Raw genomic sequence first — 10,982 nt, 5'->3', positions numbered from 1 at the left:
GTTCTTGGGTTGACTATACATCTTAGTTTTATCATTTCAATTAGCATGCCCTACACATTATAATGCTTTAGCATAGTGTTCTAGGCCATCAAGTTATGATGGGCATGTGGAAACATAAGCTCCTGAGCTGGCTGGCTATTTTCACAGTAAATTGTAGTTTTGTTATATTGTCTTATCAATCAACTGGTAGCGCGGATGAGGTCTCTGCTTGTCTGGTAGGGGCGACTCATGAATGTCACTAAGTTATTTTTTTGATATTTACATGAATAAACCACCCCCGAGGATCAGAGAATGATGGGACTTGTTATCGTAACTCCAGACTTATGGTGAACCTCTTAAATTCTGTCTCTTTTTTTGTATGACCAAGGAAAACCCTCACTGAGAATCGGTGCAATCACATTGCACACTTTAGTATGCTGCCGGCCCCAAAGATGTCGGAGCAGTCGGGTGCCCCCAGCCCGAGTGATGGATATGATGAAAACAAGAACACAACATGCTACAAAAGGTGCGTAGAAAGTATTAAACTAAAATAAAAACTTTTTTAATAATATAAAGTGAAAGCCCTACATCGACACACAAATCACACTAAAAACAAACCATATATAAAAGATAACAACTACACGTAACTTCTCCACATAAGGATCCATTATCCCATGACACCACTACTTGCGCTAGACGTTAGACACTTGTAACAAACAAGGAAACTAACACCTTAAACATAAGAACCACCACACAACGTGGCACACTAACTTATCTCAAGTAACACCTCTACACCATGTACTTCAAATGATCAGAATTCATGCAATGGTTGTATGCCCTATGAAATATTTGCATCATACTCTATCACTCCCCCTTGATACAAAACTCGATACACCAAGAGCGGATATGAACTTCACAAATTTTGAATAATCGAGCGCCTTTGTAAATCCATCAGCAATTTGGTCATTTGTGAACCAATACTTCATTGTTATTGCTCCTTCGACGACAACTTGTCGAATGAAATGGTGACGTAACTCAATATGCTTAGTTCTTCCATGAAACACATGATTCTTCGTCATGGAAATTGTTGCTTGGTTGTCACAATAAAGCTCTATCGTATGTGCTTGTTTTTGGTGCAAATCAGCCAAAATTCTTTGTATCCAAATAGCTTGACATACAGATGTATTTAAGGCAACATACTCTTCTTCTGAGGATAAGAGAGCCACAATTGCTTGTTTCTTTGACATCCACGATACTACCCTTGATCAAAGGTTGAAGACAAATCCATTATTGCTTTTCCTGTCATCTATAAAGCCATGCCAATCACTGTCAGAAAAGCCAATTAACTTGAAATTAGGAATCGATCGATACCATATCTCATAATTAGTTGTTGCTCGAATATAACAGAGGATCTGCTTTGCCTCTCCAAGATGATGCATTGAGGGATAGTGCATAAATCTTGAGATCAAACCAACTGAAAGCACAATATCCGGACGTGTCTCTGTGAGATATATTAGTCTCCCAACTAATCTTCTATACAACCTTTCATCAACCTTCATAGTGCCATCATGTATTGTTAATTTTCCATTAGTATTCATGGGAGTGGAATATGCTTACAAGTCAACATATTGAATTTCTCAAGTCTAAAGTATACTTTTCTTGAAAAATAAAAATGCCATCATCATTTTGTTGGACTTGAAGTCCAAGAAAATAATGTAACAACCCCAAATCTGACCTATCAAATTCATGCATCATTCTCACTTTAAATTCTTCAAAAATCTAGATGAGCCTGTATAAATTATGTCATCTACATAAACACAAACTATAAGAAACTTAGTACATGTTCCCTTTACATATAGAGTGTGTTCACTCTCACTTTTGTAAAAGCCACTTTGTATTAGGTATGAGTCCAATCCCCTATACCAAGCTTGCAGTGCTTGTTTAAGGTCATAAAGTGCCTTTTTAAACCTATACACCTTCTCCTCTTTCCCCTTAACAATGAATCCCTGTGGTTGACAAACATAGACTTCTTCTTCCAAGAAGACATTCAAAAATGCAGACTTTACATCAAATTGAAAAATTGACCATTTTATATGAGCTGCTAATGCCAAAATAATTCTAATAGTTTCAAAACGTGCAAAAGGAGAAAAAGTTTTTGAAAAGTCTACCCATATTCTTGAGCATACCCCTTAACAACCAGCCTTGCCTTGTATTTTTGCACACTCACATCAACATTATATTTTACATTATAAACCAATTTCACACCAATGACATTTTGACCCGTGGGTAGATCTACAAGTTTCCAAGTGTCATTCTTTTCAATGGATGCCATTTCTTCTTTCATGGATCTCTCTTATTCTTGTTTCCCACTAGCATCCTCATAGCATGTGGGTTCTTTAACCATCAAGGCAAATGTACAAGAATCATAAATTTTTGTTATTGATCATACCTTCCTGAGAGGTGAATCTGTGTCCTCACTACCACTATTGCCTTGGGTGCCCTCATGCACTAGCTTGGATTTTATAGAGGTGCTTGTTGAAGCTTGTCAACTTACCATTTCATTTCCCAAAGTGATTTTTGCAACTGAACTTTTAGGAGCTTTAGAATCCACCATCACATTATCAGGCACAAATGGAGTGTCCACCACGATTGATGTATCTGCATCTTGACCCCAATTCCAAGAGCTTAATTCATCAAAAATAATATCATGATGAATGATTAAACTCTTAGTTTTTTTATTATATAATTGATACCCCTTTGTTTTGTCACTATAACCAACAAAAATACACTTATCATTTTTCTTATTCATCTTGTTACGATCACTAGAGTCAATTAAGGAATAAGAAATACAACAAAAAATACTTAAGTTACTCATATTCGGCTTTCGCTACCACTGGGCCTCATATGGAGTCATATCACACACAACTTTTGTTGGAGATGTATTGAGTAGGTGCATTATTGTGCTTACTTCTTCAACCCAAAATTCATTTGGGAGTTGCTTCTCACTCAACATGCTTCTAGCCATTTCCATGGTCGTTTGGTTTTTCTGCTCAGCCACACCATTTTGTTTTGGAGTCTTCTTTACTGTTAACTGTTTGCAAATTTCATTTTGCTTGCAAAAATATTTAAAGTCATTAGATAAAAATTCTTCTCCTCTATCTGCGCGCAAACACTTTATGACATGCTCACTATCCTTCTCTGCAAAGGTTTTGAACTCCTAAATTTTTTTAAATGCTTCTGATTTCTAAACAAGAAAAAACACCCAACTCATGCGATTGAAATCATCAGTAAGCAATAGAAAGTATCTATTACTGTTCAAAGATGGAGTATTCATGGGCCCACAAATGTTTGCATGAACTAATTTAAGAGGTTTTTTGACTCTCTATGCCTTTTCGATGGGAAAAGACAAACGATGTTGCTTCCCATATACACATCCTTCACAAATTTCATCACTGCATGTTACATGCGGCAAACCCAAAACCATGTTTTTGTTTCTTAATAATTTCAGTCCATTATAGTGTAGATGTTCATACCGTAAGTGCCACAGATAGGAAGTCCTATCAACTTTGCCAATCAAGGCAACAACATTTACATATGTAAATTCAAGGGGGAACATTCTATTTGATATCATCTTGACTATGCTGAGAGGTTTATTATCCGTCTTCTCTTTTCTAATTTCATATACTCCATCATAAAAATTAAGTGAATAGCCATTCTCATCAATTGCCTAACACTTAATAAATTATATGATAAACCAAATATATAATAAACATCACAAATTATGTTTTTACTACCTGATTTAACTTCAACTTCACTAGTTCTCTTGCCTTAACTTTGCACATTTTTGTTATTTTCAAGACGAGCATACATTCTCACGAATTCATCAATATTGTGAAAGTTTTTGTTTTTCACCTGTCATGTGATTACTACAACCACTATCTAGAAACCATACATTATTGACCTTAACTTCCAAACGAGAAAAGATTACCTTGTTCCTGTTTTTCAGCAACATTGGCTTGTATTTTTGTTTTCTCCCAGCATTTTGCTTCCATGTGTTCATATTTCTTGCAAAAATAGCATTGCTTGTCCTTGTAACTTGATCTTTGACTACTTTCATTATCAACCATTTGCTGAGTAACATCAAATCTCTCACGACCATGACCACGGCCTCGATATCCACCTCTGCCTCTTCCTCTACCTGCATATTTGTTCTCTGAGGTACCTTCGTCACCTATTTGCTTGTTAGAAATCTCTGCCTTGGTCTGAAATGCATGTTCAATGTTTTTCTCGGTTGACTTATTCAACCTATCCTCATGTGCTAAAAGAGAGTCCATCAGTTCACTAATAGAATAATCACCCATATCCTTAGATTCTTTTATAACAGTGATTACATGATCAAACTTTGATGGCAGACTTCGTAAGATTTTCTCTACCACATTTTTATCTTCAATCATTTCTTTAAATGTTCTCATTACATTTATGGTAATAGACATTCTAAAAAAAAAATCTTGCACAGACTCATTTTCTTTCATTAGCAAGGTCTCAAATTATCTACGCAGGGTTTGAAGTTTTACGGTAGTTACCTTGCTATCTTCATGATAGGCTTTCTTCAAAATAATCTAAGCTTTATTCGACTTGGTGGCTACTGCAATTCGAGAAAAAATGTTCTCAGACGCAGCTTGCTGCAAAACAAGAAGAGCCTTCACATCATTTTTAAGCAATTTCTTTACTTCGTTTGCTATTTTTTCTGTTGCCTTTAAGCTTTGTCCATTTACAAAACCATTTTCAACTAGATCCAAAAGATCTTGAGATATGAAAAATGTCTTCATCTTAATACTCCAGAATTCATACTTCTCTCCATTAGAAATAAGTACCAATGCATGTGAAAGATTGATAGTATTCAGATTTGTACCATTAGACATCATGAATCACACCAAGTGATTACAAACCGACTTGAAGATCTGGCTTCGGCAACGATCTTTGTGACACACAAATATGTTCAACTCAATAAAACCTGGCTCTGATACCACGGTGTTGAAAACAAGAACACAACAAGCTGCAAAAGGCACAAAGACTAACTGCAGAATGTATTAAACTCACAACAAACTTTTTTAATAATATAAAGTGAAAGCCCTACATCGACACACACATCACACTAAAAACAAACCATATATAAAAGATAACAACTACATGTAACTTCTCCTTCACATAAGGACTCATTATCCCATGACGCCACTACTTGTGCTAGACGTTAGACACTTGTAACAAACAAGGAAACTAACACCCTAAACGTAGGAACCACCACATAACATGAAACACTAACTTATCTCAAGTAACACCTCTACACCATGTACTTTGGATGATCAACATTCATGTGATGGTTGTATGCCCTATGAAATATTTGCATCATACTCTATCAGGATTTGTGTGCCCTCCAAGTATCTATAGATCTCCAAATATCTAGAAACATTGTTGTAAACAAGACTATGCTTCGTCACCTCATGGCTAACTCTTATATTAGTGATGTTTTATGATAAGAATTAGAGAGGCTAGATGGTGTGTAAGAGAACCCCCTACACACAGATAAAGAATCACTCACACACAAGGCACAAATACAATTTACGTGATTCCCACATTCCCACAGGATTTGTATGTCTACGTAAAGTCTCTATTCAATCTCATGAATAGAGAGCCTCCTTCACTTATATATATATATATATATATATATATATATATATATATATATATATATATATATATATATATATATATATATATATAGAGAGAGAGAGAGAGAGAGAGAGAGAGAGAGAGAGAGACCTACAAAATGGGCATGGTGCTAAATGAAACATGCTATTGGATTTTTTATGTTTTTTCAAAATTTTGAACATACAGAAGTGATCTGTTTGTTTTTTGTAAGAATCATTTCTTGGAGCATTTGATTATGATGCATAGATATGTTTTTAAAAGGTTTCAAAAATCAATTGTCTACAACTTTCACAATTTTTTTAGGCTCTAAATACTATTTTTTTAATCTAAAATGCATGATTCAAGTGTCTATTTCTGGTAAATCAATCATGATGAACACATCTATGAAGTCGGAATTTTGAAAAAAAAATACCAAAATTTCGTTAGCATGTTTCACTTGTATAATGCATGATCCATGCTAAATATGGCATGGTGCTAAATGAAACATTTTATCAGATTTCCTGTATTTTTTGCAAAATTCTGACCGTACAGATGTAATCTGTATGTTTGTTTTTATAAGAATCAGTTCTTGGAGGATTGATTTCGATGCGTGTATAGGTTTTTATAAGGTTTCAAAAATCAACGGCCTACAATTTTTGAGGCTCCAAATTCTATGTTTTCTGTTCAAATGCATGATCCAACGGTCGATTTCTAGTAAACCAATACATGCATATGTATATATATTCTTTACATTTCCTATTATCCATTCCATTTACATCATTCATTACAGGATAGGAAACTAGTTGGACCGACTTTATTTTAGGTTCGGACTTACGCAAGATTGAGGACTCCTTGGACATCTTCTCTTGTAACATTTCTCCAGCTGCGCCATTATCACTTAGCCGAAATTGATACGATCCTATCTTTAGAGCATTCTGAAACCTTGTCTCTAACGAGGTGCAATCACGTTTCACACATATATATATATATATATATATAAAGGCAAGCTGGGGTGAGTCAGATCCCTACCAGTTATACAACTATACCATTGGGTTTTGAACCTGAAACATACCAACACAAGGTGACGTGCACTGGCGGATCCTACCAGACAAGCGGAGCCCCCGTTGGTACATACATTTATTATATGACGTAAACACTTCTACATACATAGCAGAGCTGACTCAAGCTTAGCGGTTTCTGTCATGCTCAACTCCATTAAACATGATGAGCTCATAGAAATATGTTCATCAAATTTACTTAACGAGCTTAAGCAAACTCATCATAAAACCATGTAGATGTGTTTGTCATGTTGAGAAAGAAACATGCATAATTCCAATCAGATTGTTCTGATGCAGAAAGTGACGTTTAATTGTTATGAAGTTTGACTGCATATTGGGTTGCCACAAGGGTTGCACTCCTACGGTAAGGGCGACTTGTGAATGTCACCAAGTTGATGGGACGCCACAAGTTCTAAACCCATGGGTGGCTTCCCTTGACGCAAGGCCAAATCTGGGTGTACTTCTCATTGGGCAGGGAGAACCTCAAGGGTTTTACCTAGGGGTGTCAACAGGTTGGGTTTGGTTCAGACCCAGGTGGAATCAGACCCAGGCCTGATTTGAGATGGTGGTATCGGGTCCAATCGTACCCACCACAATAGAAACCATAAACAGATTCTGTAAGTATTACATGAACCATACATGATAAAATCATATATTTTTTAACCTTTTTTACATTGAAAAATTGCAGACTGAGTCAAAACTCGGGTAGGGCCTGGGTCTAGTATGAAATTTCACAAACCATACGTGGTTCCATATATATATATATATATATATATATATATATATATATATATATATATATATATATATATATATATATATTAATCGGACACTTAGGATCCGACCCCGATTCTAATCGGACCTTCTCAACATTTATTACCAAACCCTGACCCAATAGAGATTGGTATGGGTTGGATCCGAGTTAAAACTGACCCATTTACACCCTTAGTTTTACCAACCGGAAGCCGGTCAATCGGTGAAGGTTTTTTTTTTCACTTCGATTATCCAAAAAAGAAGAGTTATTACAAGCCATATTTTTCAGATAATTTTGGAAATTAGTGTACATATAAAAACTTAAACAAATGCATTATCTCCACTACATATATGTATGGTCAATTCTACACAACATTCAACAAAAATAGAAAACATTTGAAAATCAATGGAACTACTAGAGGATGATACTTTTCATATATAGAGTGATGGGTACCTCCCAAATGGATTATGTCTTAAATCTGAACGCTTTTAAAAACATAAATGCATGTATTTTTTTTTTTTTTTAACCAGTAGATGCATTCATCATTGTTTATCTCGCTAAAAATCATGGTTCGGATTGAATCAATTTGATAAGAAACTTCGCTTTTTGTTTCACCAAGTTTTGATCCAATATGAGCCATCGATTTTCAGTTGTTCTAAATACACATATAAGCATAAAAAATGTGTAATCTAATACATATTTTCTACTAAGATATAGATAATACATCAAGAAAACATGCAAAACTTTGTCCTTTTGAAGCCATTTAGGCTCTACAAACATGCAGATGCCCAAAGGGGTGCTTAGCTAAAAGTAGGGGTGGGCATCAGGCCACCGGCCTGGTCCAGGCTCCATTTGGAGCTCGGCTCTTCGGGCTTTGAGCATGACCTGGCCCATTTAGTAATGGGCCATGTTTAGGACCGGTTCTTAACTGGCTCGGGTATGGAAAGCAACCATGACCTGGCCCACTAGCTCAGTACAGGTCAATGTTCAGCGGGTTAGTTGCCAAACCCACTTGTTCTAGATGGGCGCATGCATGAAAATATGCATCATATTAATTAAACACATCATATTCCATGCACATCACAGTCATGCAAAATCTCCACCGATTGCATCAAAGACAATGATGTAAATGGTAAAACAACAGTCCAATGCACCCAATTGATTTTCTAGTTCCTATAAAATTAATGCATTTTAATTATAGGTAAATAGTAGCACCCAACTAATTATCTTTCTAGGTTTTATAAAATTAATATAATTAATTAGGTAAATAATAATAGTTATCAACTTACATCCTAGACAACTAATTAATTAGGTAGATCAGGCCCACCTGGTCAGCCCAATAGCATCTGAGCTGATCTAGGCCCAGCTTGTTTATAAACGGGTTGGGTTTCAGCCTGGTAGCTAATGGGTCAGAGCCTAAAATCCAGACCCAAACTCAGCTGGGCCAGGTAGGCTTGGCCGATCGGGCCGCCCGACCGGTTGCCTACCCCGACCTAAAAGCATTACATGAAATGGCATCATGTCGTAGTTCTTAGGCCTCTTTGACATATCTTAATGAACAAGTAGCACACATGCATTACATATCATTTAGGTGCATGATCACATTATGCAAACAATTTTAACAACTCCATTCCTCTGTACCCACTTCAATAATCTTTTTTTTTTTTTTTTGAGAGGAAAATACCCACTTCACTAATCGTGATGTGTTTGTTGATGAATATGGAAAGAGATGATTAGTGAAGTATACCCACTTCACTAATCATCTCTTTCCACATTCATCAACAAACAAAACACCACGATCCATATATAGTTTATCATGTAAAACTATAAATAATCAATCATGGCCACCGTTACACTTTCTTCATAAGACTTGCTCCCTCTATAGCCCAACTACTTCACTTCTCCTCATCAAACAACTCCATCTTGAATCCCTCTTATATAACCTCCTCCCTTGGTTTGCATTCTCATCTCACTCCAAAACATTTCTCTCTCTACATCCATTCCCTTCACATAAAAAAAATGTTCCTCTTCACTTCACCATCCTTAGCTTTGTTGGTATTGCTCACCATTGCACATGGTGGGGCCCTTGCAGTCACTGACCCCACTGCAGGTCCTCTTGGTGAGGTCCCAGAGGCACCTCTAGAGTTCTACATGCATGACATCTTGGGGGGTAGTGGCCAAACAGCTAGGCCGGTGACTGGATTGCTAGGTAACATTTACAATGGTCAAGTGCCCTTTGCTAGGCCATTGGGCTTCAGAGTCCCTCAAGGAGGTGTGGTACTCCCCAACCCTAATGGGGCCATCCCCACCTATAACATCAATGGCATCCCATTAGGAACTGGATTATCTGGTACAAATTACGCGCATTCGTCAAATGGAAACAATGGTAATGTGCAAACTCAAGTAGGAGCTGATGGGCTGGGCTTGGGGTTCGGAACAATCACGGTCATCGACGATGAGTTGAATATGGGACTGGACCTAGGCTCACAGCCAATTGGAAGGGCTCAAGGTGTCTATGTAGCGAGCTCGGCCGACGGAGCTACGCAGATGATGGCATTCACAGCATTGCTGGAGGGGGGTGAGTTTGGGGATAGCCTGAACCTGTTTGGTGTGTACCATTTAGGGGTCCCTATGTCTCGTGTCTCTGTGACTGGGGGAACTGGCAAGTTCAAACATGCTAGTGGGTTTGCTGATATCCAACCCCTCATCCCAACTGGTCAACATGTAACTGATGGGGCTGAGACACTGCTCAGGATCACCGTCCATCTTGTCTACTAGGCCATCAAGTCCCATTAATTAAATGTGGTGACTATTGTCTGTGTGTGTGTGGAATTTGTGTGGTTCCTGTATTAAGGGTTATGGTTCTTAAAATACCATCAATAGTGTAACTTTATGTCAAGAAACAATGAAGTGTTCTATTTTTTTCTTTATTTTCTATCCAAACAAAAATCAAAATACTTAAAAAAGAAAGAGACATAAACCGTTGTGCCATCATGACTTTCCTCTAGGAGAAACATAGGCCAATCCTGACACAAAACATAATGAATATTGTTCAAACTACCACACAAGATCACAAATATTATTCTTGGGAAAATCTTGGCGAGGGAGATTCTTACGATGTTTTAAAAAATTTGTCTTTTTTGAAAAAAAAAATATCGGCATATGAAAAATATAAAATAAATAACAAAAGTACAGAAAAAATATATTAAAATGTAGTGATGAGAATGCAATGCATCTAAAATAGGTGATATTTTGAGAACATCACATTTTTTTTTCAGTATTATAGCAATCTAAATTTTAAAACACCACGATAAAATCGTGACATTGGTGTTGGGGAGGGGCAGTGTGGCAAATTACAAAAATATAAAATATATAAAATATGTATTCGTATAAAATACAAAAAACTATTATATTTTTTTATCATGTTAACATAGTAATAAGAATGCGATAACTCTAAAATAGATGATATTTTGAAAATATCATGTTCTTTAGCATTACATATG

At 36.5% G+C, this 10,982-nt stretch overlaps 1 pseudogene; it reads left to right on the top strand.

Moving 5' to 3' along the window:
• The first annotated feature begins 9,498 nt into the window (after positions 1-9,498).
• On the top strand, positions 9,499-10,257 carry LOC149819327 (dirigent protein 16 pseudogene; annotated as a pseudogene).
• Positions 10,258-10,982: the final 725 nt, after the last annotated feature.

The sequence above is a fragment of the Nuphar pumila genome, chromosome 13 (assembly GCF_984573655.1).
Source record: "Nuphar pumila chromosome 13, dmNupPumi1.hap1.1, whole genome shotgun sequence".
Classification (NCBI taxonomy): Eukaryota; Viridiplantae; Streptophyta; class Magnoliopsida; order Nymphaeales; family Nymphaeaceae; genus Nuphar; species Nuphar pumila.
The sequence above is the reverse complement of the archived record's forward strand: the minus strand, read 5'-3'. Positions and strand labels throughout refer to the sequence as shown.